Below are 21,943 nucleotides of genomic sequence, written 5' to 3'. Positions count from 1 at the left end.
AGCGAGTGCATATTTGATATACGCGCATGCAAATATATATTACAACAATATTCTTCAATTAAAAATAACGATGTAAAAAAATAGAAGAAAATATAGTGTATGTGAAACTGACATCTCACTTCGTGGAAGCTTAATTGTTAGGAGTTCTGGTTATGTTTTTTATAATTCTAGAAAGAGTTTTTGATTAAACAAATAATTTTAACCATTAAATAAAAATAATACTCGAGGCAAACTGAGACGCCAACTTTACTTGCGTCTCACTTTTCTGCCGACGATTTTTTTCATTTCTTGCCTTCAATTTTAAACGCTTGGGATAGTTTTGTAACAGTTTTACAAACAGTTATATGCGTAAAAATTATTAGAATATTAATTGGAATATAAATTAAATTGTCAAATTAAACATTGGTTATATTTCGATAATACTATCGATTTTAAATAAGATTTCGTATTATTCTATAATAATTTTTCATCTCTAGAGAAAGTTTTATACATAAAAATTATTATTATATATTTAATACATTAAATAATAATGTACGATAGGTACAACTGCGTTCACGTGTAGCATCTGTCGACGAGTTCCAAGAATCGTCCGCGATGTTTTTTCTCCGTAATATGTTTATCGCTGCACGTGTTCTCTGTATTTTTTGCTTCAACAAAAAAATACAATAATAATACATGTAATAGTAATTTCTCTCTACATGCCAAGAAAATATTATAGTAAAACTTATAATATATGTATAATATTCGTATCGTGGAACATTACTAACATTACTAACATATATATACAAGAAATCATGCGCGATATTTTTATTCAATAATATTATATACAAATATTATATGAATATTATGTTTTACAAAGAAATATTACAATTATTAAAATATTCTGATGCATAAATAAGTGTATAATCGTTAACAAATAATAAAACAAGTACATAATTTATCATATGTATATATCTTCATTGCCGATATTATTATCACTTTATTTCGTAATATTAAGAGCTTAAGTATATTAGTTTCTAATTTATTAAATTAACATTCTAATAATTTATACGCATAGAAATTTTTATAAAAATTATTATAGAACTCTCAAGCGTTTAAAATCTGATAAGAAATGTTAAAAAAATTGTCGGCGAACAAACTAAGACGTAACGTGAACGTCTCAGTTTGTTCTAAGCCATTTTTTATTCAATAGAACTATTTGTTTAATTTATCAAAATCTCTGCAAATATTAAAAATAGCCAGAACTCTCAACAATTAATCAGTTTTCATGAAATGTTTCCACGTCAGTTTCACACACACACACACACACACACACACACACACACACACACACACACACACACACACACACACACACACACACACACACATAAATATAATAATATTTAAAGCATCACGCAGAGAATAGCGTGAGATTAAGCATTTCTAATAACATGCATTTAAATGGCGTACTTAGAGAATCGGAGTCATTAGACAGCTACGTGTTTTAGTAACGTATTCTTCGCACATCTTGCGATTCATCCTACCATTTCTGCCCGTTAACTCGCCAGAGCTTTTAAAAAACGCAGCTTGATGATCTCGCAGTTTCTTTTAACGCCGTCTTTTCATCCGAGTTTTCAACTTGCGTAATAGTCGACAATCTTGTCCGTATTGTCAACAACCGCATGATATTTTCCGTTTTATTACACGCATGTTTTAGATGCGTGTGACAAAACTATCATATAAATGCAAAAACTATATTAAATAGTATATCGTAAAATTTGATCGTTAATCTAATGACTGTTTATTAATTATAAATTATATTGCATTTAAAATCGTAAAATTTTCGTATAAAAGATAAGAGCAGAGGATATATCGCCTGCAAACAAATTTTTTTGACATCGGATGTATTTCTTCACGCTCGAATAAAAAATGCAACGAATTGTTGAATTTCGACAGGTCGCAAGCGAACAAATTTATCGTCGACACCGTACATGCGCGCTGTTTCTCATTTCCCACTTTTCCTCGCGTTTTCGCCGCTAGCCTCTACCATTTTTAAAATGACCCTGTCGCGCGCACCTCAAATGCGCCGGAAAAGGCAAAACGAGCCCGCGCTCGAAAGCTCGTAGGTCAAAACATAACTTTTTCATTTCCCGTTCCCCCGTCCAGTGTGTTACGCGCGCTGCTGTTTCAGCTTCGCTCGGACGTCCTCGCTTGCGCAGGAAGAACTGTCCGGAGAGAGAAAGACGCGTCACGTTTTTCGCCCGCGGAATATCTTTTGTACGTGAGTCTCTTGAATAAACATGCGGTCGTGGTATACGAGCGAAGAAGAGACTGAGAAAAGGGAAATAGAATGAAGGGGGGAGGGGGGGAAAAGGGAGAAGCCAAGGTAAACGATGAAAAATGTCGCTACCGCGAAAAAGTGAGGTCCGGCAACGATAAAGGCTTCACGCAAATATTCTCAGCTTAATTAGCTTGATGCTTAAATGGCTACAAGATAAGTACTCGGAACCCAAGAAAGAAATAAGTTCCTGAAATTTGTGTAAAGGTAATTCAGTAGAAAATTAAAATGTAATTCAAATTCAAGACGCTTTATATTTGCATCGAACATGACGCGCCAGATATAATCTTATACTTTATAATAAGATAATAAATAAAACTGCAATCATACACAGCGCGAAACGATAATTAAATACGGTAAAAAAAAAAAAAAAAAAAAACGTAAACGTGAGGAGCAATATATACAGATTTTTGTTACGTACAAATATTATTCTCTTAATTCGGTATGATTAATATCCTCGTCGTAAGTCTGTCTGGAGCGCGTCCATCGTCCAACCGCTGAAAACTGTCATAATCCGAATGCAGAAAGTCGACACATGACGATTCTCGCTAACGCAGACAAGGATATCCACTATCGCGAATTACCGGTCTTTAAATTTCGCTAATTCGCCACGCGATGCGCGCACGCGAGGGGTCGGAAAATTTAGGGCGCGCCACCCAAGGGTCTTTCTCTTCCAAGCGCAATCATTCATATTTAACGGATCATTTGATGGATTGCGCTTAGCAATGGTAACAGTGAAAACGTCGTGGAAGGACGCGGAATTAAGAGAGTTGAGGGTCGGACGATGGCGGGGTTAAAAGGGGGAAAACGTAAAAGGGGGTTCGTACTGGCGGTTAGTGGAAAGGATCCGGGTGAACCGAGAGGACCGCGGGTCCTGCGGGATGCTGCATTAGTTACGCTCTCGCATCAGTCACCTCCCTCCCCCCTCCTCCTCCCGCCCCCATCCCCACCGTCCCCGTCCCCGCCCCCGCCCCGCACCCCACGACGGCCTAAACACTTTTCACGTGGGAATATTTAACTTCATGGCTGCAAATTACTCCGCAGCCCTGCGGTCACCGAGTGTGAGCGAACGAGCGCCGTGAATTCGCCTCGGCACTTTACGAGGTACGCGAGAGTCTGTCCCTTGAGACGAGATAAGACCGCGTGTCGTTCCCGCTTGACATTTCCCTCTCTCATTCCTCTTTTTCGCATTTCTCCCATGATACGTGTCCGCTGTGAATTTTTCGGTTAGAGACGTTCTCCATCTCGAACAAGACTGTCTGATCCAACTAACTGTCTAGCTACTTATTTCTTATTTGTACGGAACTTTACGAGATAAAATCTAGCAAACAAGTCGATATAATATCGTATACTTTTTAACATCGCTATAGGTATATTTTACATGTACTTATCTCATCGTATAATTCATGTTGAGAAAAAAATGGTGAAAAAAAAAAAAAAAAAAAAACAGCGGTTAAATGTATGTAATAAATTTCTTCTACAGACTATTCAACAATGCGAAAGGAGAGACAAGGATAATGTACGCATCTGATTTGGAAACGACGAATGCGAAAACATCGAGATGAGTATAGTTCTGGCGGCATGCCAAGGGCCACCTTTCTTCTCTCTGTCCCTCTTTGTTTTTCCTTTGTCACAATTCTTTTCCTACAAGCGTCGACAATGTAAAAGTTAATTTGCGTAATGGCGCGTTTAAAATCCGCGATTCGTCGTCGCATTCACCATTGTGAGAATTTTCATCATTGCCATGGTGACTAAGCCATCGATTAAGCTTGCGAACAAGAGTGTTAAAATAATGAAATTTCCGTAGCACATAACCGCTAAAGACCATTAGCAGCAAATAACAGTTTCAATTTACAGCTGTATAATTAACGAAGTCGAGAGCAGAATAGCCTTTTTTTTCATTTTTATAAAACTATCGTTTGCATCGTTTTACATGATATAATTGCACAGATTTAATAATTAGACATTAACGATAATTACTTATTCACGTGATACTTGTCACGATTTATTACTAATCTATATATATATATTAATACGAACTTTGATTGGAGTTTTTTCCATGAATTTACTATAAGTTATATATGTGTATCTGGCTGTATTAACCGATAATTTACTATATACATTACCAGGGAAAGTGCCTTCTGTCGTTTATGCGACTAACGACTACGCGTTCGCAATGTTTGTATTATTCGCATTCGTTAATCATTCCTTTAAGCTGCGGCACGAGACTCGTTAAGCGCCAGGAGAACCGTTTAAGTGGAGTCACGGCATTATCGTTCGAAAGTCGTTAACATTCCTCGGTAGGTGGGAAAGGAAAGCACCATGAGAGGAAAAGCAGAATGTGCTGGAAAATGTTGGCGTAGAAATGGCAGGAGAAAACACGTTCGATACTTGAACTCATTTTCGGGGACTCTCTGAGCGAAAATAAAAACAAGGGGAATAAAAGTAAACGCGAGGAGATAAGATAAATGTAAATATATGATGTGGAAAGGAAATATGACACTTCTAAAACGACAGTTCTAATAAAGAACACATTTTTTTTTTTTTTATACAAATTTATCCTATTTGAAATAAAGTTTATATTGCTTATTTGCTGGATATTAATTTACATTTTACAGTAAAATAATATCGATATGAAAGTAACTCGACTCTCCACAACATTGTTTTCAAATTTTGAAGCTGATTGTATCCGGCGTAGCAATTCGATGGAGTATAAGAGCTTCGGTCAGCGAAACCAAGTGGCGAGGTGAAAACGAGCGAGCTCTCGAAAAACGAAACGCGACGAGTAAAACATACTCCGTCACGGTTGTCACCGCGAGACGATGTCAAGCGTCGCACGTGTCTTTGCGCACCGGCGCGGCTGGCTTCTTGAAAGAAGTAGCGTAAGAAGCCGAGAAATGTACGATTTGATACTGAACGCGTTCAAGAGAAAAAGGTTGCCGCGCTGTGATCTCGATGTAATAGAAAACCTTTTTGCGAAGATGCGCGCATTTATGCGCGCGAGACAGTACGTGACGTTATTACCTGCAGATACTGCGAAGCGGTTTTATTTATTTACAGTTGCGCGCACGCTTATCGCTTTCATTAAACTTGCAAATTTCTCTTGGCCGATATGTTTTTTCAACATAAAATATAATTCGCGAAAATCGAAGTGCACAATCTGTTTATAAATAAATGTTTTTATATATTGTTGCACATTAAATAAATTTTTAAAAGTAAATATACGGTTGCGTTTCCAACATTTTTTACAAACCACATAGCGTGTTAAAATATTACAGTATTATATGCGATTGTTGGATGATGCTCGTTGCATTATCGATCACATTCCATTCGGCAATCCATTTGCCGGTATAAAAATATAAAATACAAGATACATAGAATGATTAATTAGTTGATCGTTAAATTTAACGTTTGGTTATTATAATTAACGGTATTTCGAGAGAATATAGAAATCATTAAACAATCACGCGATAATAATCGCCAGCAAAGCGGCGACGAGTCAAAGATGAAGAGAAAGAGTATTAAAGCGCGATAAAAGCTGAACACACAAACAGACCGATGTGAAGCGAGCAGGTCCGAGACACCAGCTGCTGATTCCGCAGCTAGCGTATATCAATTCGCGTGCACGCGTTTTTATGTGTGCGCGAGCGTTCCGAGAGTGGTCCAGGAATCACTATAAATGGTAATGAAGAGCGCGCGAAGCGCTCACCTCGGTCCTGCCTTCAGAGACCGAGGAACCGGAAAGATGGGAAGTAAACGAGGGTGGTGGTGAAGGAGAGCAGGTCGGGCTGGGCTGTTACAAGATAGAAGGGAAACGAGAACAGAGGAGAAGAGATAGAAAAGCGGAGAGGAGGGAAAAAGGCGGTTTGAAAATGTAATATTTCTTCTGGCTCTAGCGTAAATAATAGCGTCGTATACCCAACCCCTCTCTCTCTCTCTCTCTCTCTCTCTTTTTTCTCGTCCCGCTATTTTCGAAGCAGCAGCATCATCCTTCCCACCGATCCTGCACAGCCCTCGTTGTTTGCGCGACAACGTTTTCTTCCTAGAAATTCGCAAATCCTTCGTTAAAAAGCGTAGGTGTCAAACAGCTTCAACTACTTTGAACGCACGATCAGCGCCATTTTTATCTCTTATGCCTGTTATACTAACCGACAGCAAATTTTATCAACAATAGAGAGAATAGTAGAGAGTTCGATGATAAAACATATGATATTCAGCAAAGAGGTGATTATCGGAGAAGCAAGTAGGGTGCGAGCGAATAACGTATTGTAGTTAGGGCGTGTTCGGAAACCCCCGAGCGTAGGAAAGGAAATATATTCGCTTCATCAGAAATAAAATATCGTATGATATTAAATGATATATGATCGCGTATTAATTTAATTTTAATTTGTAAAATGTACTCTGCATTTAAGATTTCAAAAGTGCGCTTAATAATACGTAAATTATGCTTGGTAATCGAAATTTTCATTGTAAATGAACTCGATAAATGAACGCGAGAATAAAACGTTATGACGAAAAGAAAGATATGCACATCGTGAACGAGCATGCAAGGTAAACGAGGTATACCTGCATTATCCGAGAACTTTCAACTACGTATATTTGCGCACGTGCTAAACACGTTGCAAATTAATTGCGCGAAACTATTACCGCGGTAAGAAAGTCGCAACGGCGAGATTCAAGCAAGGCTGCACGAAACAAGTTTCGTTTCTCATCGACGTTCGCGATTCTCATCGAGAACTTTGTAACGCGAGCGAACACGCGAAAGGCCTGTTCACGGCGTACGATTTCGGCACGCGATGTCGCGTTATAATATTGATTCGAAAACATACCTCTATTATGAAGCGCGATGTTCTGAGAGACACGCAACGACGATTGTGTAGTATATATGTAGAATCTACTCTCTAATATGTCAAATATTATTAACCCTTACTCCGTATTGTTATTTTTGGCACCTTCTAACTGTACAGGTGGGTACAGCGTATTCTCGATAAGTTTATTAATCTGAAAAAAATGTATATACCTTCTTTGAACATTCTAAATAAAGACTAAGATAATAAATTTGAAAAATAATTTATTTAAATATATTATTTTATGATTATTTGTTTTCGAGAAATTGACGTTGTTAGAAAAATCACAGACAAAAATGATCCATCAGTATGGAATAAAGGTTAAATACTGATATTTATTAAATAGTGATCGAAGCCATTCTGTACATTTTTCGCGTTTCGTATATAATTATAATCAGAATGTTCATCTCGTCTCCCTGGATGCAGCAATGACGCTTTCGAATGTTGCAAAATTTTCTCGAGAAAATCAAGACGTGGCCGGGAGAGCGATGGCGCGTTGCCTCTCGTCTCATTAAATATGCAACAATTATTTCCGTACCTACGGTGGCACGTAGTCCTTTCCCGTCACTTCGTGACGCTGCGAAACGGTCCTTATTTGGTCTCACTGACGAGGAGAGTGCGGCGCGAGAGCGGTGAATTTTCCACGAGGAAATTGGTGCGCCATGGTGGCGCGATTCTGTTACCTTATACCTCGTTAAATATGCAAGAATTATTTCCGTACATTTCTAGACACGTAGCTCACGAAATTGTTCGTGTCAAGTAAGACAAAGATTCGTAACTTCCTTCATCGTATGATAGCACGAAACCATTGTTTAGGAACAAATTTCAGTCTCGTGATGATGGGACGGGAGGGAGGGGGAGGATGATTATATCAACAAGCAGCGGGATAAGAGACGCTACTTCAATTGTGGCTCAAAAGAACATGATGTTAAAAACTATACGAACATAATAAAAAGCCATCAAAACAGGAGTACGAATTTTACAATTATTTTTAACAACGTGGAAATTTTAAAAATATTATAAAAGTACAAACCAAAATTAGCGATATTACAAACATTGTAAAAAAAACTTTAATGTATTATATATAAAGAAGGCGGCTTGGTAATAATAATTCTAACACAATTCTAACGCCAGGTTTAAAAATTAGACAGCGAAATCTAAAATCTTGCAAAGTATCAAAAAAAAAAAAAAAAAAAAAAAAAAACGAAAGATACAAAGTTGTCAAAATTTGTAAGAGCGAGAGACTCGAGATTACAACATCCGCTGCTGACTACATGAAAAATTACAAAAAGATCTTTGAGAATCGAAGGAAGTGCAGAAATAATCGAATATGGGACTCGCGATTAACTCGAATGAGCGAGAGGTCAAACAGGGCGAGATATTTCCTTAACAATTGCTCTTCTGTGAACCAAATTTTGCATATATATATAATTTTCTTCTTTAACATATTATTGTATATAGAATATGAAGAAAAATAGTTACATGTACATTGTAGCTGAAATTTTATTATGTATTCTTGTAAATGCACTAAATTAACGGTTATCTTTACTCGCGCAGTGAAATGTAGTAATTGATATTACTGTTGTACCCGACGGCTGACCCTGATTGTCCCTCAACATTTGCCCAAGAAACAATGCGCGCGCATTGCACTTGTGCACGACTGTCCCGACGGTGGTCCCTTATACTTGTCGGAAACAATAGGCATTATGTGCCGCGGCACACGCTCGACAACGGCTTCCCTCCCGACTTGTTCGAACTAGTTATAACCGCTGTTCTCCTACGTACCGCTGACGAGGAGAGCAACAATTACGTTAATGCATTGTTCCATGTTCCGTCGCTTAACGACTCGGCGCCCCATCGACGTTTTGCACTCTCGCAGATTGAATTAAATCGAATTACAGGAAGTCGCACGTTAAAATCATTGTCACGCGAATTGCATTGTCGCAGTTATCCTATAATTCATCGTCTTACTCCAAGATTGAATTACGAACGACAAATATAATTGAATCGTCATCAGTTGTCTATTTTGCTTCCAATTTTATATATACGACTGGTGTCGTATCCATTAATCTCTTCGATTTCATAATGAAAACAGTTGATTACATATAATAATCAGTTAATTATGATAAAACATTCTTTGATAAAGGAATTTGAAATTTGTTAGATTGTTATATCGTCAGAAACTATCTCGTCACACATTCTCGTGCACTAACTACGTTCGTCCGCCACCTGCTGTCCCGTGTTCTCGACCTCTCGGGTCCACAAGAGACCTACCCGTCCCGGAAACGAGCGTTCTACAACGCTGTTTACGTATCCACGAGCGAAGCGAGAAAGCCCGCCTCGGGCCTTTATGGATCTCGATGTAAATTAGCGCGACCGGGCTATTGAAGGGATCCGGGGAAGCGATACGAAGCCGGGCGAACGACCGTTAACTGCTGTTAGAAGCGCGATCGGCGAACGATCGAAGCATAAATTCTCTCTCTCATCTTCCCTCCCCACCCTACAGAAATGTTGATAGCGCTGGTAATATCGGCGCGCGGATCCAATGACGACCGTAATCCATTGGCGCTTTTACGTAAACTGTAATATTTACGCACCTTTACAAACTCGCTTCATCGGACCGATAACCGGTAATAGCTCCCCGAAATATCGAAAATACAATTTAAACGCCGTTAATGCCGCCGATTATCGTTATGCCGGTGGGTCGTTCGTTAGAAAATCAATATCTCTCATCCCTGAGGAATATTTTAATATTACGTCTAACCGGCATTGGACTATCTCGACTCGCAACGTTATGCCACGATCGAAAGGAATGATATTTCTTGTTACGAGTGTTAGATATAAAATTATATTTTTCCTTACATAACTTTTCTTCATGTCGTAAATTCTCTACACACTCTCCTCCAACACTGTCATAAATTTCGTAAAGCTTTCCTATTTGTCTAAATTTCTTTCATTCTTCTTCTCGCCTTTGTACTTTTTAAATTAAAATAAAAATAAGACATAAATTTCAAATAATTTTCAAACATATTCTTTAATAAATTGCATTCTCGAAAATAATATCTTTCCGACTGTATCACAGATGACGAGCTATTTATTTTCTATGTTTAAATAAAGCTTATTTTGTGAGAAAAAATGAGAATAATAAATAGATATTGACTGATAAGATGAATGATTTAATTTTGCGTCTATGTCGGAAAAAAGTCCTTTTTCCACTAAGAATAGCGTTGTCTGTCAGGCTCAGATCAATTTAGCATCATTTGACACATAAAATCAAGTCTTCCACGAATGAGCTCCATAGACGCGCGCAGTTCTAAGAGCGTAAGACGCTGAGTCCAAGTGCGCCTGATCGAAAGATTGGATAAGGAATCCATAAGCTCCGACGTAATCTCAGCATGTTTGAGAGCGCATTGAAATCTCAGAGGACTACCCGACGAAGTGAATTCCTTCCAACGGAGGATGAAAAGCGAGGAAAAGTAGATAGTGGGGTGGGAGAAGGGGGAAGGGGGAAGGGGGTGAGAAAGGATAAGGACGAGCGAAGAAATCCAAGGACGAGTTTTCTACCGGCAGATCTGTTTCGATATCTTTCAGCCTCGACCAATGGTATTGCGACGACCGCGGGCTGTGGATTTTTGCAATTGCACCGACGAATCTCGATCAGTGTTATTTAGAAAGTGCCGGCAGCGTTATATCGATCGCAAATGCGTCACGCCATTATGGTCGCCAGTCTCTCTCGTCTCTCTTTCTCATATTCATGTTATCGAAAGTATTTTATTGTTAATCAGGCAAATAAAATAATCTAAAGATTCTTAAATGGAATTATTTTATCCTAACTTAAAAAAAAAATCAAATGTGTAAAATATAAAAACATGTAAGATATTCTTTCATACTGATAATCAATGCGCAAACGCAATGTTGATATGACACATATTATTGTACATATAGAATGTTTCTGATCCTTTTTTTATAATAAAAAAGGTAACAAATCTTGGAATTTATCGCCGAAAAAAATCTATCATCGTAAAAAAGCTTGAATTATTCTAAAATCTATGAAGAAATGATATTATTTTCGCTTTAATAATTAATAATAGTATAAAATTCCAATTATTGGAAAATAATTGTAGTGTCCTTTCAGCAAGAACGTTAAGAGTGCCGTATTGAGTTGCATGTGACAATTGTGAAATGTATAAGCGAGACAGAGCGAGATGTCTGGAAAAATATAATTGAGAAAAGTCAAGTATTAAATGCATAATGATATTGTGACGATAATGTAACATCTGATGCAGACATTTAACGTATGAAACTTTGATTGAAATATATCAAATATAATAAGCAAAATGAAGATTTTCATATCTATCGTCTGTCAATATAACAATCTATCATATTTTAAATTTTTTTCATCAAAGAATGCTTTATTATAATTAACTTATCATTATATCAATTGTCCTATTATAAAATCGAGAAGATTAATGGATACGAAACTGATGATGGTTCAGATTTATTTGTCGTTCATAATTTGGATGTGAAAAGTTACATCCCCATGTTACGATACCGTAGGTACAAGGGGAGAGACGCGAGAAGGACGAAGATGAAGAGAGACTGTGAAGGTGACGGGAATGTAAAACGGGACGTGAGTAAGTGTGATAAGAGGGAGAGAGAAAGAGAGAGTGAGAAAGACGAAGAGATGGAGCAGGGACGGTTTGCTACAACCTCGTTGGCCCTAATGCGGGCTATTCAGCTCTCACAATGTACTAGTAATACGATTTCGCCGTCGTTCCGAACCGTGCTAGCGTTCTCACCAGATACGAACGGACACGATTGACGCAAGCCATGCACGCTGATCTCGATGTGACATGCACGCACACATTTTCACACACACACACACACACACACACACATATATATATATATATATATATATATATATATATATACATGTAGACGCACTTGTACGCGCAAAAACACGAGCTGCTGCGAATTCAAGATACAAAAAAAACTTGAAACTTATTCTACAAAGAAAAGGAACAATAGATTATTTTGTAAGGACAACTTACGAGTAACAAGATTTTAAATATAAAAATAAAAATTTCAAGACCAACCGACATATATAATTTATTTTAGAACAATTCGCTCTTATGTCTATTAAAATAATATGTAATAATAAAACTTTAACACTTGGTTGAAATAATCAAAAAAAAAAAAAAAAGGAAAAGAAAAAAATATTTATTAAGAAACTTGAGAAAAATCAAAAGATTTTCGAATTTTGTGTAGCGGAAAAAGGATTTATCCCAACATCTGTATATTTTGTACATGTGACGCGCCTGTCAGAGGGTTAATCAAATGTCGAAACGCTGGTCTTTGATCGAGTCGGGACAGGCATGGGCGCGTCTGTGAAAAGCTCCGCGCTCTTCAGCAGAGGCGAACTTAAATTGAAAGTGTCCTCCGGTATATAAGAGGAACGGAGGATGCTAAGAGATCGAGAGAGGGAGGAACTGAGGAGATGCAGTAGTAAGGGTGGAGTTCTCCGCGACATAAAGAGTAAATAGCCGAAGGAACGGTCGGCTCGCCGGAGAAGAAGCGGAAGCACGGAAAGAGGAAAAGATGAGAGGTTCGTCTCCCAAAGGAAAAGAACCGGTTGCAACTGGATAAAGAGAAGACGGCGGAAGAGAAGGAAGAAGACAGGATATGGTGGAAGCGAGGCTGAGGAGGTTGTAGTGCATTTTAATAATCGCGACTAAAGCGAGTGGCAGCAGTCACCTCCCAGCGTTCAAAGTCGCGCGAATTGCCATTACAACCGCTTTAGCGAGCTCCAAAAGTGGCTGAGTATTGAAATTAAGTATCCTCCATCTGGAGGGGGCGCGTATACATCTCCTCTTCCTCTTGGATGACATGGAGCATCGCGGCGCGACGTTCTTTACACGCGTGCGGAATTTCGACTCGCTCTCGCTCGACTAACGAAACGCAATTAATCATCGGTAAGTCGGGATTACCGGCCGGGAGCTCTAATCGTAGCGTTTTATTTCTCCGTGTAATTAATTAAAATTTCTTGCAGTCTCTCCATCCCCGGAACGGATTTCTTGTCGCTCCCACACGCTCTCCGAATAAATCATTCGATGTCGCGAAGCTACTTGCAAAATAATGCCGCATAAAGAATCGTATTATTTATATTTGTGTAACATTTACGTATAATTTTCATTAATTTAAATCTTTTAAAATTGAATTATTAATTCGGATTGAAAAACAATATAATATATAATTAATTATTTATTTATTCTATTTTGTCGCAAGGTACCGTCGTCGTCAAACTTGATACAAATATCGATTATTTATAATATTTCATCGTGTGTTTTTCTCATTTAGTTGATGATCATTTTCCAATATCACAAAATAGTATTCTGGATTCAAACTTTTTCAAACAATTTCAAGTATGTACATAAATGTTAATTATCAACAAAATTATTTTGAATAAAAAAATATTAAAATAGTTTTTGAACTACAAGAAAATTAAAAAAAAACAATCATAATTATTAGGAATATTTTTCAAATGCACATAAATATTGCTAATCTTGAATTTAAGGAAGAAATCATGTTTAACGATTAAATGTGAAAAGAGGAATTTACTTATTATTAGATAATGCTTTAGTAACTATTTAAAATGAAAAGACAAGTAATTAATATAAATGAAGAAGATCATAAAGTATATATACCCACTATTAAAATAAATGATTTTTAAATTAATACAAATCAAATTTATAATCTAAATACCACTACAACTTCTAATTCTAATTCAAATTAAAATCTAAACTCCAATACAAATTCTAATTCAATTCTAATAAATTCTAATAAATGCCGATACAAATTCGAATATAAATTCTCATCTAAATCCAGACTCTAAAATAAACGCAAATTCTAATTTAAAACTAAATTCTAATAAATGTTCAGAATTAAAGAATTCAGTATTTAGCATTCAAATAAACACAAGTCTAATCTCAGAAACAAATTCAATGAACTCAGACTTAAATTTTCAAGATAAGTGGAAAAATAAAATAATTAAAGTTTTGAGATTAAAACATTTAAGTAATGAAGAAAGAATTCATGTTGAAATGTTGATTAACTGAGAAAAACAGAAATTATGTGTTTTCATTCAACTGGAGAAAAACTTGATTATACAAATGTATTGCATCGTACACAATTTCATCGGATGAAACATCTATACATACACGATAATATCGACTTCTGGCATTTAATAAAGAAGAAATAAATAAATATTTAAATAAGAACATTATTAAACCATAAAGGTTTCTCTATCCGTATAATACACTCGTATGAATTGTTCCAAAGAAATCAAACTCACAAAGAGAAATAAAAGAATCGAGAATGATGTTGGATTTCCGTAACTTAAACGTACATATATTTCTTCGTTGCAACAAAAAGATTCCAAAAAATTACATTTGCAATTATCCGCAGCAAATTTCGGCAATAGTAGAATTTTCAAGTGGCAAAGCCACTTAAGTCGAGATTGAACGAGTATCGGACTACCAGTAGCGCGCACAATTTGCCCAGTCAATCGCGGTAAACGAAAGAATCGGCGTTTTAGGCGAATAACACTCTGCGGGACACGTGACGCAATTTCGTGAGGAATGGAATTGCACGTGGGCAAGCAACGTGCCTGCTAAACGAATTCTCCGTGGACATTGTAGATCGCAGGTTGCTGGGACAGAACGTGATATCGAAGGGAGTTTCGGAGTTCACAACGTTGCTCTGGGGAAGAGAGGGAAAGAAGAAGACCTAAGGGAAGCAAGCGCAAAGTTTTCAGATGTTGCAATGACGATGGCAAATTTTGCGAAGACAGAAAAATTTCGACCATCAGTTCTTAAAGCCGAATCAGCATTTTCGCGAATACAAAATCTGTGTGAGTTTAATGGAATCAGGGTGCACACGTTGTTCACATTCAGGTTAAAACTTTTTCACCGCGTATTGCCGATAGTAACATTTCAGTAGTACGTGCCATATAGAGAAATTTTAGATAAAAATCTTGCAAATTATTTCATGATTTTTTACATGTAAATTCTTCGTGTGTATATAAGTATACATATATCAAAATTGTATCTTCTAAGTTGATAAGACAAATAATTGAATCACGTATTGCGTTATCTTTCAAATAAATCATGAGGTCATTCTTGACTATTAGATAACACTAGATTTGACAAATAGGGACAATATCCTTGTAAATCAATGCGGGTCAAAGGACTGATACCGTTCCAACCATTCAATATCGATTATATTCGAAGCCTTACTCAAAGTACCGTCGGTACTTAAGCGTGACAGTCTGACATTGTAATAGGGTTTCAACAGTAGTGTGACAGTATCAATAATCAGACACATTGAAATTAATCCAACCCGTTTACTGACGATAATCGTAATACGAAAATAAATCAATAAATCATTTTGAAGAATACTCTGACGAAATGTATTTGTATATTATAAAACAGATTGATATCATTTGTTTAAATGTTTATATTAATATTTCTACTATTGTTATTAAAAAAAACAGTGTGCATAAACCTTTATTGAGAGTATAATTATACAACTCTTGTAGTTGTAAATATTACTACATGTATATTATCATTTGTCAAGATACACGTACGTAATCGTTAAAACGGACCGCAATTAAGAAATCATATTGTAAAAATGTTTGGATTAAATTGTGTTTAACTTATATGCTGTACAAAATTAAATTTTCAAAAAAATAATAACGTTTCTCTGATCGATGATAACAATAATACAGGCCGTTATTGAAGCTATTGTAGTTTTATTCATTTATCTCGTATAAACGAGAAATGTGCGCCATTTGAAAAGTACCGTAAGATTTTATTACCAAAATAAATTTTCAAAATGTTATTCGTTTTTGTCTTCCATGCATTGTTCCAGTTAAAAATTAGAAATTCTTAGACAAAGATGTTGCATTAATCAAATTTTTTTCAAGATATATTTTATAAATTAACTACAAAACACAACATAAAGAAGCTAGAAATTTGGAACATTCTATATATATTATATTTTCAATATCAAGATATTAATATTATTTTTTATTTTAATAATATTCGTTCGTACATAATATAATCGAGCCAAAAATGTTTTATGAACGAGCATCTCGAGGAGTCGCAAAACAAGTAGAATCGCAGAATCGAGCGGTATTGCATGCTCCAGAACAAGGATAAGAACGCCGAAACGCGTGTAATAGCTTGGTACGGTAATACCGTAAACCGGAAAAGAATGAAACTAGGTGCAATAAAGGAGCTGAGAATACTTGGTGCAGGCACGAGGAAGGGGCGATAAGTCTGAAATATGCCAGCGTTTTATTCGCACCGTACGAATATCCGGCGTGAAGAAAGGCAACGGGGACAAACGCTCCGGAGAGTGCTCCGGAAAAGAAGAGCACAAGAAGGGAAGAAAAAGAGAGAGAAAGAGAGGCAGTGGGTTTTGCATTGGAAAAAAATGTCTGCGATACACACAGCTTACACGAAGCGAACGCAGCGCGGCGGGAGTATGCACGCGAACAATTCCGCAGTAGCCGCATAAATAGAGATGAGAGAAAGAGACGGATGTTACGGAAAAAAAATGCAAAGGCTGAGAGAGAGAGAGAGAGAGAGAGAGAGAGAGAGAGAGAGAGAGAGAGAGAGAGAGAGAGAGAGAGAGAGAGACAGTACGGAAGAGTGAGAAAAATCGAGAAAGGTATGTACGCCCGCTCATGGAAAACTTCACGACAGAAAAGAGAGAAAGAGAGAGAGAGAGAGAGAGAAAGAGCAATTCTCGTTATAACTTTGGGGCCCTACGGAAACTTAAACTGCTGCGAGCCGAACATGCAGAAGTGTCGGCCGTTCTCCTACCCGGGACAATCGAGGGCGTTCGCTCTCCCCGTACACTTACTCCGTTCCCCGATTGCTTCAGGTACGCGCACCATCGTTATCGTCGTCATCCTTTCACGAGGGACTACTTCTTTTAATATGATCGGGAGGAACGCTTCAGATAAATCGCGTTTTTCTGCAACTTTTGGCATAAAATGCGCGTGCGTAGTTCTCCTCACTCTCGCCGTGTAATTCAAACTTTATTCCATAAATCTAAAGACGAGTGCGAGCAGAGTTTAAATCAGAAATTGAGTGGCTGGCGACAAATTGACGATTTACGTTTTTGATAGCTTCACTCTATTTTTCTATTAAACTTTTCATTTAAAATGTAAAAAGATAAACGATTGAATATATACACATATATATGTATATAGAAAGAGAGAAATTGTTTTAATTTTTAGATACAGAAAAATTAATTTAATAAAAATAAATCTTAAGTTATAGCATATATATATATATATATTAGAATTTAAATTTTATTAAAAAGATTGAGTAACAATTACTCATTTTCGAGTCTTTATATTTGTTAAAAATAACCCAAGTCTCACCTAAAGTTTTTTTTAATTTTCGCACTAAAGGGAATTAAGCTTTCGACTCTTTGAAAAACCCTGCCATTCTCTTTATTGTCTAGAAGTGATTCGCCGTAACGTTTCCTGCAGTGAGGACGTGGTGCTACGAGAAGAAGGGAGTCAGGATGCGGAACGGGCGTGCCCGAGAATGGGTTCGGATAGCGGTGCCGTTTCAAGTAGCATTTCCTTGGCACAAACGACCCTCTTAATCAATCGCTAGCACCTCTCTTCTTCTCTCGGCAGAGCTCGACTCTACAGCCCGAGCTGCTCGTAGCACCGTTCTCCACCTCTTGCTGCCGGAAGTCTAAAGCCTCCGTAACAAGCCGCAACTTCGATAAATCTCCCCGCACCGTCTTTCTTTCTCCGAGAGCCGCGATTCCGCGGCATTAGTAAGACTGAAAGGAGAAAGACGAAGGAAGGAGATATCGCGGATCGATTTTGGTGAAGGCACTCGAGGGATACGATACGAACGGGAAGGGTGAAGGACCTTCAATTCGAGAGAAAGGGAAGAAAAACTTATGAAAATCCGGGATTTATGGCAGCGTGCGGGCGAAAATCGGACCGGGCCGCACCGTGGTGGTTCGACTCTGACAAATCGTCCGGAAGTTAACGTTCTCGATCGTCCCTGGATCACCTTTCCGCAAAGATGGATCCCTCTCTCGATGCCTCGTACTAGAGAAAAAAAAAAAAAAAAAAAAAAAAAAACTTCCGACCCTTTCGATATCCGTATTTCGTATCCAAAGTTGTATGCGTTTCACTTTGACAGAGAAGCTTTTGACAGGGTTATTTCTTTTTCTAAAAGTCGAGAAATCAATAAACGTTGCGATATCGATTTCAAATTCTTTTCATGTTGGTTTAAATAAGTTTAGAGCTACATTATATAAGAAAGGGAGAACGTTTTCTCGTGAAATTCGTGAAGAACGAAAAAATGACACCACCTTATCTTATAACTATATTATATTATTATTATGTAATATTAAATTGCGTAATCTCTTTCTAGAATTCTGTACTTGTTTCTTCTTTGCACAGTTTTTCATTTCTTCTGTAAAACAGTTTGTCACTTTAAATAAATTGATGATAAATTTAATAAATGGAAAACCTTAAAATGCTGGAAATTTATATCAAATTTAAAATAAATTAATATACAAATGTATAATATAAACTGTCTATTATATACATCTATCAGGAGTATATTTATCAAGGATAGAGTTGTTGTATACTTTCACGTCAGTCTCAATGCATTCAAGTCACGTCACTACGCAGGTTTGGCATTTGCAACGGAATAAGTGTGAATAACCCAGTTGCAATGATTTATGATATACGATGAATATTTATTGATAAATGATCCCGCGCGTTTGCCCCGGATCTATTTGATATTTTACCGTGACAAGAACGCCGAATCGTGGAATGGCAGCTGGGCATTTTAGGATGGAATGCAGCGCATAGTAAAATTGTTGTGATATCCGGCTCTACGTGGCGCGGTGATCCCCGTCGCGTCGCGTCGCGTCGCGGTCGCGCGGACGAAACTACGTAAATTATGAACGCTGTTTGACTCCATGCCAGCTACACCCCATAACCGGCAACTGCCACGACCCCAACTTTGCACGTGCCTAGTATATACGTGTAGAAGCGCGTACAAATACGCGGACGCGCGCTAGAAGCGCACGTGCGCCGAACTGTAACCAGGCAGAATAAATTTTCGCAGCGTCATACACGCCGTTCCGAGCATGATCAGTTAGGAACTGACACTGTTTCTTCGTGACAGACACAGTGATAATTATTTAAAGTTGAATATTTAACAGAAGAGTAATTTCAAATATGATGGCGAATGATATTGGTCGACTTATCTATGAAATATTATATTTCGTGTAGAATTAGATTAATATAAATTTTTTTAACATTTACACATATCTGAATGTCGAAAACAAACGTGCGACAGATATAAAATCTCCGAAATATTACGTTTTGTTAATCTCCATGCGAGAGTTTGCGACGTTTATTCCTATGTTTCTTTAGTTCGAGAATTCCGTATATTTTCAAAGTCAAAATACAACAAAAGCCCTGGTGGCCGAGAAATAACGAAGATGATACGAGTTAGGTAAACCAACTGTTATATTCGCGATATATACGCAACATCCAACATCCAACATCCAATATCGTACGAGCGAATCGATTTCGCCCACATCGCACGCCGCGTCGAAAATAATAAAAGGGCCAACGGAGCTTGCAATTTATACTTGGTGGGGAATGTCTCACGAAATATTCCAGCAGGTCGATCCCTCGACCGGGAAGCGGGGAGAGTGTGTTTCCGACCGAGAGATAAAGGCGCCGTCGCCGTCGACGAACAAGCCACCCGTATACATTCAGAGTGTGCGCTTTTAGCGCCGATCGCGCGATCACTAACTAAAAAGGGATCAAAGGGCAGAGAGCGCAGTCGGCCAGCCCCGACGTGTCAGACGCGTGTTTTTGCCGCCACGATTACTTTTTACAACAGCTCTTTTCATCAGGACTTGACGTGTTATATATCCACGATCCGGCATGAAAAACCGCCATCGGATGTTTTCGAAAAAAATGCATTCTATAAAAAATTTGTTATAATATATGATACACGTGTCGTGTATTCTATCGGAGACGTAATTATTATATATTGCTCATAGAATATCGATATCTACAAAATAATAAAATGTTTGAGAGAAAAACTGATAGGTTACATATACATGAATATGTGACACTTTTTGGTTTTTTATTTTTGTTGGCACAGTATAATACTCTTTTAATTGCAAAATCATATGTAATTTTTGTTCTTTCGTGAAACGATTTTATCATTATTTCTTTATAAGTCTCTTATCTTTGCGCGCAAAATATTTATATTTCGAATATTTAGGTCATATTTTAATATGCTAATTTAGACCATCGCGTTGATTTCGCTACTACAGAGGCGGATCATCGAAACTCGTGCTAGGCCAACGCAACGACGGATTATTACGTTTTTCCTCATTAGAAGAAAAAGCGACAAGAGAAAAGCTAGGAGAAGGTTTGATGCTCAACGTAAAGGACAGCCGGTGGTAGAAAATTAGTCTGCAAAATTTCTCCGGGAATTTACATCGTAAATTAAAGTTTGTACGCGAATGAATCTGCATCTCTCCCTTCTATCTTTTTTCTATCTTCCCTTTTCGCCACCCCCTCATCCGACTCGTCGAAACAAACTCTTCCCTCTTTCGAGTTTCGGCATGCGCGGCCTCGAGATTAATCCGAAAATAACGAGCTGCACGCAAAAAAGATTCCCCTCGTCGCACGTCAACCGTAACATCTATTATTCGTTCAAAGACGCATCGACGCATACACGACACACTGTGTTCGTAATCATTTCTTTATGTTACACACACACACACACATTTGCCGCACGGAATTTAACTTAGAATTTTACTTCCGCGTCCATTTTATCTATATTGCGTAATTATACTTTTCTTATTTATATTGTCATTGTATTTTTATTTATATTGTTATGTATATTACTTTGCAATTGTCGCGTCATTCTTCTCTGATAATAGATTATGAGTAGGTAATAAATGCCAATAATTATCATCAAATATCCATAAATATTCGTGTAACGAAATGCAAGAAAATAGACAAAGATAAAATTCAATAATACGTGGATAATGTATTGATAGGTCGTTATATTGGATGATTGACGTCATTGTCTGATCAAGCTGCGCATCTCCAACTTCTATTATAATATAATTTCGTAAACCCTTTCTTTTATCTTGACTCTCTTTCGTAAAATATTCGCGATCGAAGCTGTAATTTGCGTGGCAAAAATTGGACGGTCGACTTATTGATATTCGAGCGTGTAATCTTCAAACAGATCCATTTTCTGATCTGCAAAATCTATCTATCGGCCGGTTACGGGTTGTCAGTATTAGCGGCAGTAGCGCTGAGTCAATATTGATACGGGCGCACGATGAAACCGGAAACTCCTATCCGTTTGTGCATTCTGGATATTGAATTCTGTCGTTCCGATCGAATCTTACAGGGTCGCGGTTGCAGCAACTCGGCGTTCGAGCAATTCGAATCGGCAGTTTATCGCTCCTGGAACGGTCGTTAAGTGCACACTCCGCAGGGAATGGCGGCGGCGATCTCGCGATTATCGGATCGATTTGCGTCGAGTCCCCTGATGGCTGTCGCGGAAATTCTCCAGAGCATAGTAACGGCAGAGGTCGTCGTAGTAATCATACATTAATTACGTACAATCCATGATCTGCTTAAGCATGTGACGATGATCGATAACGTACGTGACGG

The 21,943-nt window shown here is 37.6% G+C and overlaps 1 protein-coding gene and 1 long non-coding RNA gene across 9 annotated transcripts in view; both read right to left on the bottom strand.

Annotated features, from left to right (window-relative positions):
• The window catches only part of LOC140669440 (uncharacterized), a 388,002-nt gene that overhangs the window by 136,676 nt on the left and 229,383 nt on the right, over nt 1–21,943 (bottom strand). The gene's annotated exons all lie outside the window — the stretch shown is intronic.
• Nucleotides 6,265–21,943, bottom strand: part of LOC140669446 (uncharacterized) — an 82,513-nt gene continuing 66,834 nt past the window's right edge. The window contains exon 2 of the long non-coding RNA XR_012047342.1: nt 6,265–21,943. This exon is cut by the window's right edge and continues 46,572 nt beyond it. This is a non-coding gene — a long non-coding RNA (uncharacterized lncRNA).

The sequence above is a fragment of the Anoplolepis gracilipes genome, chromosome 9, assembly GCF_047496725.1.
Source record: "Anoplolepis gracilipes chromosome 9, ASM4749672v1, whole genome shotgun sequence".
Taxonomy (NCBI): Eukaryota; Metazoa; Arthropoda; class Insecta; order Hymenoptera; family Formicidae; genus Anoplolepis; species Anoplolepis gracilipes.
This window is presented reverse-complemented; position numbering and strand designations above follow the sequence as displayed.